Raw genomic sequence first — 19,491 nt, forward strand, 5'->3', positions numbered from 1 at the left:
CTCTATAGGACTTACCACTTTTTAATAACATACTGTATAGTTTCTATTTATTTATTTTGCTTACTGTCTATCAAACTAAAATATAAACTCCATTGGGGCAAAGGATTTTGCCTGTTTTGTTCACTGCTGCATCCCCAGTGCCTAGGATGCTGCTCAGCATGTAGCTGATGCATACTAAATATCGGTTGAATGAATAAATGAATGAAAGAATATGTGACCCTGATAGGCCCAAAAGCCAAAAACTACTTTCCTCAAGACAAAGGAGGCAAACATGAGTCATTTGGTGAAACATAAAGAAATTGACAGATTTCAGACATACTCAAGAATACAATTTTTTTTTTTTTTTTTTTTTTTTACAGATCCAACGTATTCAGAAACTTCAGGCATAAATATGGAAAGTCCTTCTTTTAGACATTTCACTGTGTCGATAATAAGAAATGTACAGATACATTTAAGTAAGGGTCTCATCCAACTCAATTTCAAAAGCATTAAAGAAGAGCTAGGCACAATGGGGCATTCAAAGATGAACAAGATATAATCTCTCTTCTCAGGAAGATTATCATAATGCAGTAAGCAAGCAAAAAAGAAAAGCTCAAGCAGAATGTGGTATATTCTGCAACAGAACTAAAAATAAAGTTCTGTTTATTTACTATGAGGAAAATGAGTAATTCTAGCTTACTGAACCCACAAGAAGACAGAATTAATTCTCCTCTGCTTATCTCCTCATGGGCACCTTTCAGACCAGGTTCCTCATTCCTGAAAAAGAGATCTTTTCTTCCTAATCTTCTATTCTAGCTCCCTCACTAAACTAGCTTTATCCCCATCTTATTCAATGCTACCCTCTTCTACTACCCATTAAATCCCAGATGGTTTTCAAAGCTTCTACTACGACTGCTTTTATTTGTATCACCATCATTCGTCCAACAGTTATCCCTTATGGAAGGCTAATTACTATAACTAATATCTACTCCAAAAAAAGCACAAATGCTTCAATTTGAAAATTGTACAAATACTTTTTAAATAGTCTCTAAAGGTCAAGTTATCTCAAAACACATGCATTTTCTAAAATTATTAACATTAACCAAATGCAAATCCTTTTTCCTCAGCTGGAATTTTTTTCCAATTAAATATGTTTGAGTGAAAAAAATTGATGACTAATATCATAAACTTTATATTCCCCTTCTAAAGCTTTTCACTTGTAAATACTTACCATGTTAACGAAAAATGTTAGTTCAAAGGAGAACTGTCATTTAATTACAAAATAATAATTAAATTATTGTGTTGTCTAGCAGCAAAAGGAAATTAATACATCATCCCATGTGGAAGTACAAGACCTTGCAAAAGCTCAAGTTTATTCCAAATATTTTCTTGTGTAGTCTAGATAGTCTCTAACAAAGGTTAACACTGAAAGGAGATCAGAGAAATGGAGCATCAGTACAAATGGCAATGACTTCAGATTCCCTAAGGGTATACAATTCTGGGTCAGCTCCCAGGAGTCTGAGTCCAAAGAGAAGCAGATCTAGTCAATCCCAAGTAACCTTTAGGTGTTTCAATGCTGCCAAGAGGATCATGAACCAAACTAGATACTCAAAAACCCTGTTAACTCATTCTATACCTAAATCTGATTCATTCACCTTTTTTCTCTTTGATAGTCCTCAGACTTACACCTTATTCTCTAAATTATATTATCCAATTAAAAAAAAAAAAAACTCTATCAGGAAACACCTCTCAAAATAGTTTTTAAAACCGGGGGACAGAAAGGTATAGAAACATAGTTTATATGTGCTACTGAAGTTAAGTTAGTATCAAAGCAAACAAGATTATTATGGATTTAGGATGTTAAATTTAAGTCTCATGGTAACCACAAAGAAAATATCACAGAATATGCAAACTCATGGAGACAGAAAGTAAAGTACAGGTAACCTGGGGGGGGGGGGGGCAGGAGCAATGGGGAGTTAATGTAAAATGAGTATAGGGTTTCTGTTTGGGTTGAAGGGAAAGTTCTAATAATAGATGGTGGTGAGGGTACTGCAAGACTGTGAATGTGGTTAATTCCACTGAATGGTATTTTTGGGAGGGGTTGGGATGGGAAGATTTATGTTGTATATATGTTTCCACAATTGGACGAAGGGAAGGAGTAAGGAAGGGAGAGAGGGAAGGAGGGAGGCAGAAACTAAAGACAATGACAACTAAATACAATATATGATTCTGGATGGATCTATGACTGGAGGAGAAAGGGCTCAAAAAGACTTTACTGGGGTCATCTCCGCGGCCGCAGCCATGTCGATGGCTGTGAACTTTGGGAATAAGAGCTTCCAACCGTGACCACCAGACAAGAGCAGCTTCCCACTGGATCACTTCGGTGAATGCAGACGCTTTAAAGAGAAATTCATGAAGTGTCTCCGTGACAATAATTGTGAAAATGCTCTGTGCAGAAATGAATCATAAGAGTACCTGAAGTGCCAAACGGAGAGGCGGCTTATGGCCTAAGGACCACTGAAAAAACTGGGATTTGGAGATTTGATAGATGGAAAATCAGAAGCCCCAAAAAAATCTTAATGAAGGGAAGACACTGGACTGGGCTTAGGGGACCATGTGCGATGGAGCATGCTGCATGGCCTGGAACCCCAAGGTCCACAGTGGGCCTGAGCAGTGTTCCTGAAAGATGGCTGTGGCAGAGGGCCCGAGAAAGGCTCGACAAGTCAAAGTGGCAGTTCCCTCCCACCAGGATGTGTCTCAGATCAGGGAAATGGCTTCTCTTTTCAAACTCCCAGAATTATTCCCAGAAATTATTATTCCTCTTAGATTCTCCTTTTCTCTAAGAGGGTGACACCATTCATAGGGGGTTGGTGGCCGGAGGGAGGTAAGAACACCCCAGAAACAGTTCTCTTAGGAAGTGGGTGCTTCTGGCTCAGCAAAAAGGTGGTTGTGTACTCTAATACTCTGAATATCTATTAACTAATGTGTTACATTTCAACTTCAACATATTTCACACTGCTATATAGATAGATATTGTCAGAAAATAACTTCCCTGGCAAAATGTTTTTTTCTTTTTTGCAGTCATAAACATACATTCCAGCTATTTCCTTCTTTTACAAAAAACAAGCACAAAATAGGAAGTGAAAAGTATTCTGGCTTTATATAAATTTGACCTCTTGAAATTCTCTACCTATGCTGAACACCTAGTATGTTTCTAAAAGGATCATCTTCTGCTTTGTAAAAAGGAAAAAAAAAAAAAAAAAAAAAGGACACATTACTGGGACATAAGAAAAATTAAAAGATAAAATGTTAGTTTTATTTCAACATTAAATTATTGAACTTGATAACTACACATAGGGTTATTACATAAGTAAATATCCTCATTCATAGGAAATGTACATGGATGTATTATGTGTTCAAGGAGTATGATGTGTGCAACCTGCTCTCAAATGTCAAAAGATAGACAGACAGACAGATATGGCAAAGGGAAAAAATGTTAAAATTGTTGGATTTGGGTATCTGGGGGGAGGCTGGGGTATGTTGGAGTTCTCTGTATGGGGTTTATATTATTTTTGTAACTGTCTTGTAAGTTTGATATTATTCAAAATAAAAGAATTTTTTAAAAGTTTAAAAAAATTATAAAGTATTTTCCCAGGTTATTCAGGCTCTAGAAAATTTTAAAACAATAAAATGACAAGGAAGCCAGTAAGAATTATAAGGTAAAAAAAGATTTTCCATAATTAAACAACTAAATATTTTGATTTTTTTCTCCTCTGAGGAAAAAGAAAAGTTAAGTTTTACACTAATTACAAGCAATATAAACAAATCCACTCACTAGTTCAAACAAACCCATGTACAAATTCAATAAACATTTATTGAACATATCCTAACAGTCTAGGCGCCATGCTAAGAGCCAAAGTTGCAAAAAATATAAGATGTTGCTGCTGACCTCAAAGATTACAAGTCTATTAAAAAAGACAGGCAAGAGCAAGCAGTCATGTAGTAACACGCGGAAATTAAGCAGAGCACAGAGAAAAGGAATTTAAACCAGCCAACAAAAAAGGCTTTTTAGAGACAACCTGAACTAAGTCAAAAAAGATGGAGTATAACTGAATTAAGTGAAAAAAGGAGGAAAGAACATTATCACCTGAATGTGCACCTGGAAAGAGCATGCACACCTGAATGGGAAACAACAAGCAACTCCCTAGAGATAGAGTATAAAATATAGGATGACAGAAAATAATGGTGGATGAGATAGGCTTGGGAATAGGTAGAGGTAGATCACAGTAGGCTTTCCTTTGCAAGGCTCAAGAATTTATACCTTGCCCGCTGTGAAACAGGGAGCCATCAAAAGATTTTTAAAAATGGAAGTACCATGGAAAAAACTGAGAAAAATCGGACAATACGCTTTGGTGAGTGGATGCAGAAGATGGGAGAAAAAAAGAAACAAAGAGACTAATAGAAGCACTAATAGGCTTGCTGAAAGATCATTAGCGCCCAAACCAGGTTGCTGATATAGAAGAGGAGATGGATTCAAAAACTACCAAATAAAGTTAGTGTTACAAAGTGGGTAACAGCACCAATGGTTTTCAGAGTCAAAAAAATCACTAACTGGCAATATGACTATGCCAGGTTGAAGCTGTTATGGACCCCAGAAGAGCCATGATCCTTTAATCCAATATTGTGGGATGGGACCTTTTGATTGACTATTTCCATGGAGATGTGATCCCGCCCATTCAGGGTGGGTCTTAATTAGATCACTGGAGTCTTTAAGAGAGCTGAGAGCCCACACGGATCCACATGCTTGGAGACACTTGGAGATGCAGACAGAAAGATGGTTGGAGATGTAATCCAGAGTTTGCCCTGGAGAAGCTAAGAGAGGATCCCCAGATGGTCAGAGAGAAACGCCCTAACAGAACAAGCAAGGATGCACAGGAACTGAGAGAGAGAAGCTAAGAGAGAAAGAAGCCCAGAGGCATTTTGGAGAAAGCCATTTTGAAACCAGAACCCGGGAACAAAGGACCAGCAGATGCCAGCCATGGGTCTTCCCAGCTGACAGGTGTTCTGGATGCCATTGGCCTTTCTTCAGTGAAGGTATTCTCTTGCTGATGCCTTAGTTTGGATGCCTTTATGGCTTCAGAACTTTAAATATGTAACCAAATAAATCCCCTTTATAAAAGTCAATCCATTTCTGGTATTTTGCATAATGGCAGCTCTAGCAAACCAGAACAATGACCTTTGGTAACTTCCTTAACTTTTCTAAGCCTCAGTTTCTCCATTTGTAAAACTGTCCCTATTTGACAGTTTTGCAAGGATTACTGAGAAAATGTAAATCATTTAGCACAGTAATTGTCATTTGGTAAATAATACTAATTTTGTGATAGCTATTATGTTATTATTATTCATAAGATAAGGAGACCAGGCCTTAGTGACTTGTAAGTCATAAGACAAAGGAAAACAGGGTTGACGTTTATGTTTTTTTCCTCAAGTGATAGTTGGATAAGTGCAAATTTAAAAGAAGAAATAGGTTTAAAGTGAAAGATGATTTTTCTGTTTTTAGACATGTTGCACAATCTACAGGACATCCAAAATAGCTTAAAGCATTCTGAGACTTTAAAAACAATGCTGAGTGTAAAATGTAACTCTGGGTATGTAAAGTTATCAAACCAGAGTTATAAAGAAGCACAGAATGTTAAACCTCAAAAAGAACTCATAAATCATATAGTCTAATCTTTTTATTTTCATGAACCTTTTGAGAATCTGATAAAAGCTACAGATCTTTACCCCAGAAATGTTCTAAAATAAAATTTTGCAACAAGGGATTAAGAATCTCCTGATCCATTCCCTTCAAGAGCCACTGAGATAGAATTAGGCTGAGTTTCTGCTAATTAGAGGAAGAGTCAAAACAAAACCTAGGCCTATTAACTCTCAGTTCCATGTTCTTTCTCCATTTTTACCTGCAACCTGAAAAGATTCTTGCATATTTACATTTTATTTAATCAGACCTGCAACATTAAAATCTGCAAACACATATACAATGGGATTTAGATTTTACTGATGTCACCTTGTAGCCCTCATCAGGCTTTCTTGAGACAATGGCATTTCCCAAAAGTCAATTGTTTGCCATTTATGCTAACAGAATTACCACTCAAAGTAAGTAGAATTATTTGGGGCAGGTTCTTTTTGTTTCTTTGTTTTGCTTATTTACTTTTTTTAAAAAAATATAAAGTTCTTTTACTTTTTAAAAACTTTTCTTCCTAATGGGAAATGATTTATTTAAATGTAAAGAATACTGTTACATTTAATTCAATAAACACTAACTGAAAGCTACCAAGAATTAGGCACTAAGAAAGCAAAGATAACTAAGAATCCAAAGAACATCCATTAAAATAAAAACAAATATGCCTAAAACTTTAAGCAAAACAAAACAAAACAAAACAAAATGTGTTTGTTTGTGCCAACGCTAATTTAATTTTGCTTTATTTTTAAAAATCCAAAAGAATCCATGAGGAAAGAGAAACCTATACTCAACTATTGGTAGTTCAAATTAGATTGTGTGCAATGAAATGCTCTAATAGATACAAAAACAAAAGTTAGGGGACCTCGGTTAAGGAGCAATGGGCTTTAGATTCTGACACACCTGCATTCTACTCCTAGAACTGCCTCTTCTTAATTCCAAACCTGGGTAAATTACTTCAATTCGCCAAATCTGTCTTATTGGAAAAAATGAGAAAAAATGAGAAAATAAATATTTACCTCAGCTAACATTCTGACAGGAAAAATTGGATTGTTTTACAGATTACATTTGTAAATTACATAAATGACAAGTGTACTATATTAGCTAATACATTTATTCTGCCTCACTAAAGTGGAATTTGCTTCTGTGTCTACATTTTATATTTAAGCAGGTCTTATGGTGTTGACACAAGTATATTTTCTCTTAAAAATATACCATTTCAGTCTTCCAGGAAATGGTGGATCAGGAGAGACAGAGCAAAATTCTCCTCTGTAAAAAACACTAGTAAAAGGACAGAAAGCAATCCAGAACAGCAGTTCCAGGGTTCCGCCGGCTGGGCAGGGACTTCTTCACCCATAGCGCATGTGTACTTGGAGAAGCCGAGAGACTGCATTTAAGACTGGTGAGTGTTCGGCCCAGAATGCTGCTGGGGAAAAGGTAGTTGGAGCTAGGTGACAACGGTGGAGGGGAGCAGCTTTCCACACCCCGGGCACCCTCCTCAGCACTTGGCTTGGGTAATAACCCTTCACAGACCCACAACCAAGAGCCCCCGTGCCAGGGACTGGCAGTTGAAGCAGAAAGACGAGCACGGAAGGGGGTAGCTTTCCACGCCCCATGCAGCCATCTTTGCATTTGGCTGGGAGACAACCCTTCACAGCCCCATGGCCAAGAGCTTCCTTGACAGAATTCAGGATTTGGTGGGCTTGTGATAGCATCCACTCTTCCTCTACGGAAGCCCGTGGTGTGCAGAGCCTAGAGGCAAGGGTGTTGGATGGAAGTGCCAGGAGCCCTCCCCCAATCCCAGTGACTCACAGTCACAAGGTAGATAGGGACTGGAGCTAAAAGGTGAGACACAAAGCTCTGAAGCCTCAGACTATTCCACCCGCAGCCCTGGGAGCAGCAGGATCACTGTGCCCTGGAGCAGACACCCTGCAAAACAGCACAGAACACACTCCCCACCTACAGGGCTGGCAGTCCCCAGTGCACACGGAAAATCAGTGCATTGATTGGACTTCCACATGGTTTGGACCCACACTCAGTACACATATGAAGTTGGGGGAGAACTGGCTTGAGAGTAAGAGATGGCTCAAGAGCATCATCTGCTGGTAGGTCAGGGAAAGTGCACTCCACCAAACTGTAGCTCTGCTAAATTATAGATAAATGTTCAGATAATCCAGCATATCCTAAAAGAACCCTATCAAGATAAACAAATGCCAAGAGGCCAAAATCAATGGAAAATTATAAAGCATGAGAAGAAACCAGAAGATATGGATAACCCAAACATACAAATTAAAAAGCAAGAAGAGACACACAACCTGAAGCAATTAATCAAAGAAGTACACATAAACATCAATATCATGGCTCATGATATAAAGGACATGAAGATCTAGAGGAGCATAAAAATTTTGCAAGAGTAAATTAAAAAATAGCGGATCTTATGGAAATAAAAGAACTTGTCAATCAACTTAAAAATATTCTTGAAACCCATAATACCAGATTTGAATATGTAGAGGAACGAATTAGCAAACTCAAGCACAAAGTGACGAATTGCAAGAGCACAAAAGAACAAATGGTGAAAATCAAAAAATGTGAAATGGATCTCAGGGAAATGATGGACAACATGAAACATGCAAATATAAGAATCAGTGGTGTTTCAGAAGGGGAAGAGAAGAGTAAAGGGCTAGGAAGAGTATTCAAAGTCATTGTTGCGGAAAATTTCCCAACCCTTCTAAACAACATAAATATGCAAATCAAGATTCCCAATGAACTCCAAATAGAAAAAATCCAAATAAACCCACTCTGAGGCATACTCAGCCAGATATGCCAAATGGCCACATTATGATAAGCCCAAGTCAACAGTAGTCCCCAAAACCCTAAAGAATACCCAGGTCCCTATCTGAGACTCTATAGAAGTTCCACTCACTAAGTTTATTCGTCAGAAACTTAAATCCTCCAGAGAGCTACTATGCCAGCCAAGTCCTGAAACTCAGAGGCAACAGCCTCTTCAAGAACATCAACCAGATCCATCCCCCTTTCCCATAATGTGAACACCCCTTTTCAACATGAACAAGTTAGGGTGGTCACTGCTAGACATTCCTGAAGATTGGGAAAGTGATTAAACTAGAGGAAGAGGTAGCAACAGACAAGATAGAATTTAACAAAGGGTTACAAATACTGAATCTTTATATAACCTTTTTTTTTCTTAGTTGCTAGGGTATTAGAATAGCTAGAAGGAAAGAACTGAAATGGCAGAACTGTAGCCCCTAATATTCTTTGAAATTTGCTCTATAGATACTTGTGAAATTGAACCTTGAAAGTTACCACCTTTCTGTATATATGTTGCATCTCACAATGAGGAAATAACTGAAACTATGGTACTGTGACCCATAACATTTTTTGAAATTTGCTCTATAGCTACTTGTTAAATCATACTTTGAAAGTTATTGCCTTTCTGCATATATGTTATATTTCACAATACAGAAATAATTGAAACTGTGGAACTGTAACTCATAACGTTCTTTGAAATTTGCTAACTACTTGCTAAATTGCATTTTGAAAGTTATCACTCCTTTGTAAATATGTTATACTCCACAATTTAAAAAATGATAAATAAAAAAAAAAAACCACATCAAGGTACCACTCTGCGGGACACTGATTACGTGCTTCAACTTGGCGGGCCTGGGCTGGGGGACCTGATCAGCCCCTGGGGAGGGTGGTGGGCACGGGCGACAGCGCCCTCCGCAGCCCCCCGGGCCTGGGAAAGTGAGGCCGGAGGCAGGCCCCATTTCCTCACCCAAAATACCACTGTTAGGGGAGGCTTGCCGTAGGGAACCGCCTTTTCCCCACCCCCTTATCTTGCCCGGACACTCCCCGTTGCCAGTGCAACTCCCATTACCACCAGTGCGCATACATTGTTGCCAGACACCGTTACCGGAGCAACTCTCGCCCCTTTTCAATCAACCTCCGCGCCCTCTCAAAACCAATCCAAGCCTTTAACCTCTACAGCTACCCCGCCCTCTAAACGCCCGATATAAGCTTGTACTCTCCCCTAATAAAGCTCTCTCTCTCTTGGCTTCTTCACCCTAAAAGAACCGTGTCCCGCCTGTTCCTTTCTCGCCGCCCTCCATACTTTGCACGCCTACGCCGGGGACCGGGCCCAGTCCCCCGCCTCGCCCTCGCCTCCGGGAAAGAGCCCCCGCCGCCGGCACCCTCCAAGCAATCCTGAGAGCCTAGGATTCGGTAACCGGCCGCCACCTCCCCCCCCAGACGAGTCAACTGCGACCGCACCACTCAACACTTACTAAGACAGCTATTGTAAAAAATAAAATTGAAACCACAACTGAAAATAGCAAGTGTTACTAGAACCCTCATACATCACTTATGGGAATGTAAAATGTTGCAGCAGCTTTAGCTAACATTTTGGCAATTCCTCAAGTAATTTAATATAAAGTTATATGACCCAGCAATTCCACTCCTAGGTAAAAGGTATTATTCATAACAATCAGAAAGTTGAAACAACCCAAATGTCCATCAAATGATGAATGGATAAACAAAATGTGGTATAGTCATACAATGGAATATTACTCATTCATAAAAAGGAATGAAGTACTGACACATGCTATAACATAGATAAACCTTGAAAACATGCAAAGTGAAAGAAGCCAGACATAAAAGACTACATATTGTACGATTCCATTTATATGAAATGTCCAGAATTACCTAATCCATAGATACAAAAAGTAGATAATACTTTCCAGGGGCTGAGGAGAGAGGGGAATGGGAAATGATTGCTAATGGGTACAGGGTCTCTTGTGGAGGTGATGAAAATGTGCTGGATTTAGACAGACGCAATGGTTAAAACCTTGAGAATGTACTAAAAACAACTTAATTACATACTTTAAAATGGTGACTTTAATGTTATTTTAATTTTATTTCAAAAACCGAAACAAAAAATGCAGTATCAACTAGAGAAATCTAGGAATAAGAGCAAAAATGAACTCAAAAATTATCTATAAATCTTGGAACTACAACAGCATGTACAATTAAAGCTGTTATTGCCAAAACACCTAGAAACCCATGACGGCTTTCTATATAGAGGTGGAACTAGTCTGCCTGCCCCACAAATGAAGAGCAAACTGATGGGATTTTCATCCAAAGTTTTAAACTGCAGTCTAAAAATTGCACTCTGGATCTGGATAGAGAGAATCAACCTTTGATTATGATAGTAACCTGCATTGGTACAAAGTTGAATTTTTCTTTTTTCTTTTACTTGTGTGAAGTTATAACAGTCATAAGTGTTACTATATGTATCCATGAAAAATGTATTACACACCACACATGGAAGAAAACAATTTGATTAACTGTGTTACCTCAATTCTATCCCTAAGAAGTAGATAGAACAGATATTATCCGTTTTATCAAAAAAGATACAATCTCAGAGGAGTAACATGACCTATTCAAGGTCTGCAAGTGCAGGGCAGAGAGTGTAAACCAGGTGTTCTGATTCCCAGCCCGGTTGACTTTCATTAAATCAGTGTTCTCTAACTTTAGTATGCTACTTTCACCCTTCGTTCAACAAGTCTATTTAAACCTAACTGCTTTTTATACATCATTTCTATAGGAAAATAAACTCAATTTCCAAATTACAGTCTTATTAAGTCCTATTAAAATATAACAGATTTATAAACCAGGATACTCTCTAAATATGAAAAATACTTCAAGAATACTTAACACCTTATTTATCTAAGGTCATTTATCTTGGAACCTCACTTATCATACGAGTTAAAATAAAAAACACTATAAAACATTCTTATTTAGGAAAGCCCCCTTTAGCCCTCACTCAGAGCCCATTTACCTTTGTTTTAAGCATAAATTCTAACGAAATTGTTTGTCTAACTTACTGGATAAACTAAAAGTGTAAGAGGTTATGATTCTACTAGATACATACAGCTGAGTAAAGTGACAATGTACAATGAGGAAGGAGACACAAAAATCCAAAGGTAAGCATTCCCAATCATTTATTATAGGTGTAATAAATCCTATATAGGTCAAAAGTCTTTATAATTGTTCATAATAATCCATAATCATCATTAAAAAGCTGACTCGCATTCCATACATTTTATTTAAGAAGGCAAGGAAGGATATAGCTCCTATTTTGCCAAACTCAAAACCTTGTATTCTCCTTTTCCTCTTTTTCTTCCCCATTGGTTAAATCCAACCAGTTGCCAAATCCTACTGATTCTCTCTCTGCATCTTACTATTTATTTCCATTTTTACCGTTCCTCCACTAATTCATTCAAGACTACTATAAAAGTAGCCTGTCTCTGCTTCCAGTCCTTCCTACTACAAAAATTATCTTCCGAAAACAAAAATTTAATCATGTCACTTATATTCATTTAGCTAATAAATATTTATTGAAAAAAAAACAACAACAAGCTTTAAAGGCTCTGTAAGAACTACAGCATAAAATCCAAACCCCTTTTCCAAAGCACCTCATTCTAGCTGTGATATGCCCTCACCCTACCATCAGTCTCTTCTCCCACTAGCCTGTCTCAGGCAGCCTGGGCTGCCTGTACTGGAACTACCTGCTATTTCTTAAAATAGCCCGCACTTCCCCACTTCTGCCTCTTTGCTCACTGCAATACCCTATGCCTACTTTTCTACCTACTGAAATTTTTATTGTCCTTCAAGATCCAGCCCAAATTGCCATGCTTTCCATGAAACCTTTACTAATCCTTCCTGTAACAACTGATCCCTCCACCTAAGCGCTTTCGTTTACTTAAGATATGCTGGACATAAATATCCAGCTCATTATTTCTAAGTGTTACACATTATTTCATTGTATAAATGCCACAGGTTTTCCTCAAAGGTGGCATACAATTTCAAAGCATTAATTATTTAAATACAGAGGTAAATAAAAATAATTCTATAACTTTCCAAGTGCAATTTAACAAGTAGAGAGCAAATTTCAAAGAATATAACGGGTTACTATGTATATATGTTATATTCTACAATTTTAAAATATGATTTAAAAAAATAATAATTCTATAATCCCATTCCCAGATATTAACTGTCAACTTTATTTTTTTAATAAAAGTAATACATGCATTTGGTTAGAAAATTCAAACAGTTCAGAAAGGTATTTGCTAGAATTATAACAGTAACTTCAAGTAAAAGTTTAAAAGAATCTAACTAGAGGAATATGACGAGAGCATGAACAATTGGGGGAGCAGCACAGGTAAACATTCCCTGTAATTTTTTTTTTTCCCACAGTGAAATGGGCTATTTTTTAAAGGCCCATCCTTAAAAACAATGGCCTGCTGTGTTTTTGTCAGGCAGTCTGAACATTATTTGTTATGGTTGTTGTTTTTGACATTCTCCACACATGGGGAGGGAAAATGGATTATCCAGAAGCAACCAATCATTGGCAATATCAATGGGCGGCCCCATGATGTCTAAAAACTATTCCTAATGTTCTCTAGCTCCCCTACAAAGTACTCTTCATGGAAAGGGCTTTTCCCTGTATGGTTCTACCCTACCACAACCAGACTGAACAAATGCAAACTGTATCTACAGGTTACCTAGTCCTTCCCAGCACAAGCTTTAATGAAAACGCTTCCTATCAGGGCTGACTTACTCCAGGGCTCAACCACACTCCAATCCATTCTTCAGGCTACACACAATCTTTGTCTCTCTCCTATAGAATTCTTACTGCTATTTCAAGGCCGAGTTCAAATTACATCTCTTCTAGTAAGTTTTCCTTAAATTCTAGCCCTCAGTGATCTTTCCTCCTCTCTTTGGAATTTGGAGAGCTTGTTTATACCACATACTCCAGTATTTCATTACATTCTACTCTGTTCTCTATTATTTCATGTAAATTACTGACTACAAGCTCCTTAAAGGCAGAGTTTATATCCTAAATATACCACAGTAATTAACCAGTGTAATTTCATAATATGTATTCAACAAATAATGTTTTAATGTGATTTCTATTTGAATTATCTTGTAGTGATACAAATATTAAAATTTTACATATAATTCTCTAATAGTGGAATTCTTAAAATTTATTTGTGCCTATATGTTGCATAAAGGCAATATAAGTAATACTGATTACAAGCAAACACAAAGATTATTTTGCCAAGCAACTTTGCAAAAGACAACTAACTCAATCTGTGACAGTTGTCTAGCATCAAGGAAAAGTTCTTTTTCTTGGAGAGCTACAGTGTAGGTCTACTGAATGAGCCGGCAGTTATTTACTTTCAGTTCCTCAAAACTAATTTTTCCATACAGCTGTGTTTACTCACACCATGTTTCATTTATGCAAGAGGCGTAAACAGGCATAAAACAGCAGAGCCCAGATCTCTCCCTCTCTTTTTTTCCCCTTGCCTTTTTTATTTGCCCTTCTGCAGTTTTCTAGCCAAAGCTGTAATTAGTACCTCACATGGATCTATATTTTTCTAATAATAAACAGCCTACCACACAATGACATGTATACACACACAGCCATGTGTGTTCCTAACAAATAAAGAATATTTTACATTTGCAAGCTTCAAAGGCTTTTACTAGCTAAATAGACACATTTCACATGACAGCTGCACTGACTACAGATTGATTCATCCCTTTCTCTTACTGTACAGCAAAAAGGGAAAACAACTGATTGATTTGAGGCTGAGTAAAATTATGAATATAGGACCTAAAACAAACCTTAGTAAGTAAACCACATTTGTCAAAGAAACTTTTTCTCAAATTACTAAAAAAATTCTAGTGTTTGTTACATAACAATTTACTCCGATTTTTCTGTAGTCATGGTTTTCAGTCAAACAGATTAGTGTTTCTTAAGACAGCTAAAAAAAAGACAACATATATATATATATGCAGGTTCTGCATTCTGTTCTACATTCCTTTCATAACCCACTCTCCTCTGACAACCACCCATCATCACTTCTCTTTCACTCAATAGTCTCAACAGCTTGTCAATCTCTCACCCACACCCATTCAGTAACTAGAGAACAGTTAAAGAATAATTAAACCATTTGATTGCAAAGAAAAAACCCAACTCACTTGTTAAACATTTAATTTACAAGTATAATTCAAGTAGGAAGAAAAGATTTATTCCTTTCCTTTCAGGGCACTATGAATGAAAATTCCTTCATCCTTGAAAAAATGTCCACTGAAACTGGCCTATGAACTATAAATATGCCTTAGCAATTGTTACTACTAATAACGATAATAATTAAAATTCAGGGTCAAGAGTCCTTGGAAGCTTGAGTTTATGTCTGGGGTTCAAAAAGCCATATGCTCTAATGCTGACTATAGACTATGTCTCCCATATTTTCAAATGTACATAGATGCTATTATGACTAAGAAAATCAAAATACACTTAAAAGATGTACTGACTGATAGTAGTTTTTGGCATTATGCATTTTGTTAATCAAAAATTACAATCACTACAGCTGGAAGACATGAGAAGCATAAAGTTAGTAGCATCAAAAGCATAGAGTAGGAAGGCAGAAAATTCATTAGGAACATATCTGAAAGAACATGCAGGCACTCTCGCAAACACAAGAGGGGTGAGAGGCAGAGACTCCCACACTGTGGGGCAATCTGCTTTTATACATTCTTGTTCCTTTCGTAATTTTTATTAACTGTTTTGGGACCTCCCATTTTCCCTCATCTGTGATGCTTGAGGGTAGCTGACTCACTCAGGTGGGGGTCCTTTGGCCTCCAGGTGCTGTTTATTGTTGTTCTCAGAGACACCTTTCTCCTGGAGGCCTGATTGAAGGGAATTTGCCCTTTGCTTATCCAGTAGCCATAACTCACTATCACAGGATGATCAACTAGAATGTTTTATCTTACAAAGGAGTCTACATAATTAAGGTTGAAAAATCACTTTACAATGCTGAACTCCTTGAATTGGAACTGGGTACAACTCATCTTTTTTCAGTTAACACATAGGAAGTTTTAAGTAAAGGTGCTTTTGAACTAAGCTAAATATGGCCTTAAACAAGAAGAGACTGAATCACTCTTCTACATGAAGACACTGGGTCATTCTGTATGTTTTTCAAGTTGGTAAAAAATTTTTAAACCCTAAAGTTGGAAGACCTGAGAAGCATAAAGTTAGTAGTATCAATATATTGCATGAAGTTAAACTATTTACTCAGAAAGAGTTACTCAAGAACTAAAATTTTTTTACCACAGTAATTGTTATGTCTAATCTTTAAGATTCTACTGTAAACGTGACTGTCATCATCATTTTATTCACACAAACATTAGCTAATATAAAGTTCAGGATGTAATGTTAAATAAGGGGGGTTCCTGCTTTAAAGAACAACATCTCCAAATCAAACTATTTTTACTCTCCCTTTGGGAAAATTTAATAATCTTGAAAGCACAGTTGTGCTTTGCAGCAAAAAAGAGTCTTAATACTGATTTGTCCAGACAGGGTGCAAGTGGCCTTCTACAACTATGATGGATACATGAGAATTGTTTAAAATGGACTGATGATAACTGTACAACTAAGTTAAGATAATGTGAGATACACTGATTGTTTATCTTGGACAGAACATATGTGAAATTAGGAACCCCCTACTTTATAAGTCAAGCCCTCCGTCTTGAGGCTTATTCTTGTGAAATTTATCGCTGTAAAGGGAAGGCTAAGCCTCCCTATAGTTATGCCTGGGAGTCACCACCAGAGAACCTCTTTCACTGCTCAGATGAGACCTTTCTCTCTCTAAGATCAACTCTGCAAATAAATTCATTAAACTCCCCCCAATGTGGGACATGACTCCCAAGTGAGTGAGTCTCCCTGGCAACATGGGACACAGAATGAGCCTGTCCCTGGCACTGAGGGATTGAGAATGCCTTTATGACCAAAGGGGGAAAAGAAAGGCAACAAAATAAGGTTTCAGTGGCTAAGAGATTTCAAATAGAGTCAAGAGGCTCTCCTGGAGGTTATGCCTATGCAAGCTTCAGCTAGATATTACAAATGGCCACAGTATTATAAGCCCAAGTCAACAACAGTCCCCAAAATCCTAAAGAATACCTTGGTCCCTATCTGATACTCTATAGACGTTTCACTCTTCAGAAACTTAAATCTTACAGAGAGAAAGAGAGAGAGAGAGATCTTTAATCTGCTCAAGGAAATAAAGAAAAACATGAGAAAGAACTAAAGGGTATCAGGAAGATAATGAATGAACAATATGAGAATCTCAATAAAAAAACAGAAATTTTTAAAAGGAACCAAACAGAAATATTGGAGTTGAAAACCACAATAATTGAAATGAAAAATTCCCTAGAGGGTTTCAACAGCAGACTGGAGGTGGCAGAAGAAAGAATCAGTGAACTCAAAACACAAAACAATTAAAATTATTCAGGCAGAAGAGCAGAAAGAAAAACGAATGAAAAAAGTGAACAGAACCTAAGAGACCGATGGGACACCAACAAGCATATCAATATATGCATTATGGGAGTCCCAGAAAGAGAAGAAAAAAAGGGGCTAAAAACTTCCCAAATTTAACAAAAGACATGAATATGCACATTCAAGAAACCCAACCAACCCCAAACAGGATAAGCTCAAAGGGAACCATACCCCAACACATAGTAGTCACAGTGCAAAGGAAAGGAAAAAGTTCTGAAAGCTACAAGATAAAAATGCAATGTATTATATAAAAGGGAGTCCCAATATGATTAAGTTCTGATTTCTCATCAGAAACCATGGAGGTAGTGTGACTAAAAGAAAACTATTGCCAAATAATTATTTTATATCTGGCAAGACTATTTTTCAAAAACAAGGTAGAGACTGAGACATTCCCAGATAAACAAAAGCTGAGGGAGTTTGTCACCACCAGACCTGCCTTACAAGCAATGCTAAAGGGAGTTCTTAAAACACAAAGGAAAGGATATTAGACAGTGAACAATGCAGCATAAAAAAATAAAGACCTCCAGTAAAGGAACAAGTACAACTAAAGGTGGGGGGCAGAGGGGTTTAGGATCAGTGTTTTCTAAGCTATTGAAGTTAAGTTGGTATCAAATCAAACATGATTGTTATAGACTTAGCATGTTAAATTTAAGCCCCAACCACAAGGAAAATATATGAAAAACATATAGAGAAAGAAATGAGAAAGGGCTTACAGTGGTACAATACAAAACATCAAATAAATATGAAAGTAGGCATTAATGGAAGAATTGAGGGATAAAAGAAACATAAGACTTAAAGACCCAATAGAAAAATGGCAGGAGAAATTCCTGCATTATCAGTACTTACTATAAAGGTTAATGGATTAAACTCTCCGGTCAAAAGGCAGAGATCGGCAGCTTGGGTAAAAGAGTATAACCAAACTATATGCTCACCTTAAATTCAAGAAACAGGTAGATGGAAAGTGAAAGGATGCAAAAAAATTACACCATGCAAAGAGTAACCAAAGAGAGTTGGGGAAGTTATATTAATATCAGATAAAATACTTCAAGTCAAAACTGCTACAAGGGTCAAAGAAGGTCACTATATACTGATAAAGGGGTCAATTCAACAATAAGAAGTAACAATTATAAATATATACATCTAACATCAGAGCCCCAAAATATCTGAGTGAAATACTGCTAGATTTGGGGAGAGAAACTGATAGATTTGCTACATTAATAGTAGGAGACTTCAATATATCACTTTCAATAATGGATAGAACATCTAGACAGAAGATCAACAGGGAAACAGAAGAGTTGTACAATACTATAAACCAACTACACCGAACAGACATCTATACAACTCTTCACCCAACAGCAGTAGATACACCTTCTTCTCAAGTATACATAGATCATTCTCTAGGACAGGCCAAATTTTAGGTCACAAAACAAGTCTCAGTAAGTTAAAAAATACTGAAATCATACAATGTCTCTTCTCCATTATCTTCATAATGGAATGAAGCTGGAAATCAATAACAGAGAGAGAACTGGAATTTCACAAATAATGTAGAAATTAAACAACATACTCTTAAACAACCAATGGGTCAAAGAAGAAATCACAAGGGAATCTGAAAATATCTTGAGGCGAATGAAAACAAAAACGCAATACACTAAAACCTACAGGATACAGCAAAGGCAGTGCTGAAGGTAATTAATAGCTCTAAATGCTTACACTTAAAAAGAAGACTCTCAAATCAGAGACCTAACCTCACACCTGGAGGATCTAGAAAAAGAACAGCAAACTAAACCTAAAGAGAGCAGAAAGAAGGAAACAAAGATTAGAACAGAGATAAGTGAAATGGAGAACAAAAAACAATAGAATCAACAAAACCAGAAGTTGTTTCTTTGAAAAGATCAAAATTGACAAACCTTTAGCTAGACTGACAAAGAAAAAAGAGAAGATGCAAATAACTAAAATCAGAAAAGAAAGGGGTAACATTACTACTGACCTCTCAGAAATAAAAATGACTATGAGGATACTATGAAAAATTGTACACAAACAAATTAGATAACCTATATGAAATGGAGAAATTCCTAGAAACACACAAACTACATTACCTACACTGACTCAAGAAGTAGAAGATCTCAACAGACCAATAACAATTAAATAGATTGAACCAGTAATCAAAAACCTCCTAATAAAACAAAGCCCAGGACCAGACGGCCTCTCTGGTAAATTTTAGCAAGCATTCCAAGAAGAATTAACACCAATCCTGCTTAAACTCTTCCAAAAATTGAAGAGGAGAGAACATTTCCTAATCATTCTATAAGGCCAAAATCACCCCAATTCCACAGCCAGATAAAGATACCATAAGAAAAGA

At 37.0% G+C, this 19,491-nt stretch overlaps 1 protein-coding gene and 1 pseudogene across 8 annotated transcripts in view; one reads left to right on the forward strand and one right to left on the reverse strand.

Moving 5' to 3' along the window:
* EPB41 (erythrocyte membrane protein band 4.1) overlaps nt 1-19,491 on the reverse strand; it is a 259,035-nt gene that overhangs the window by 163,574 nt on the left and 75,970 nt on the right. The window lies entirely within an intron of this gene.
* On the forward strand, nt 2,281-2,559 carry LOC119528203 (annotated as a pseudogene).

Source organism: Choloepus didactylus, chromosome 2 (genome assembly GCF_015220235.1).
Source record: "Choloepus didactylus isolate mChoDid1 chromosome 2, mChoDid1.pri, whole genome shotgun sequence".
In the NCBI taxonomy this organism is placed as follows: Eukaryota; Metazoa; Chordata; class Mammalia; order Pilosa; family Megalonychidae; genus Choloepus; species Choloepus didactylus.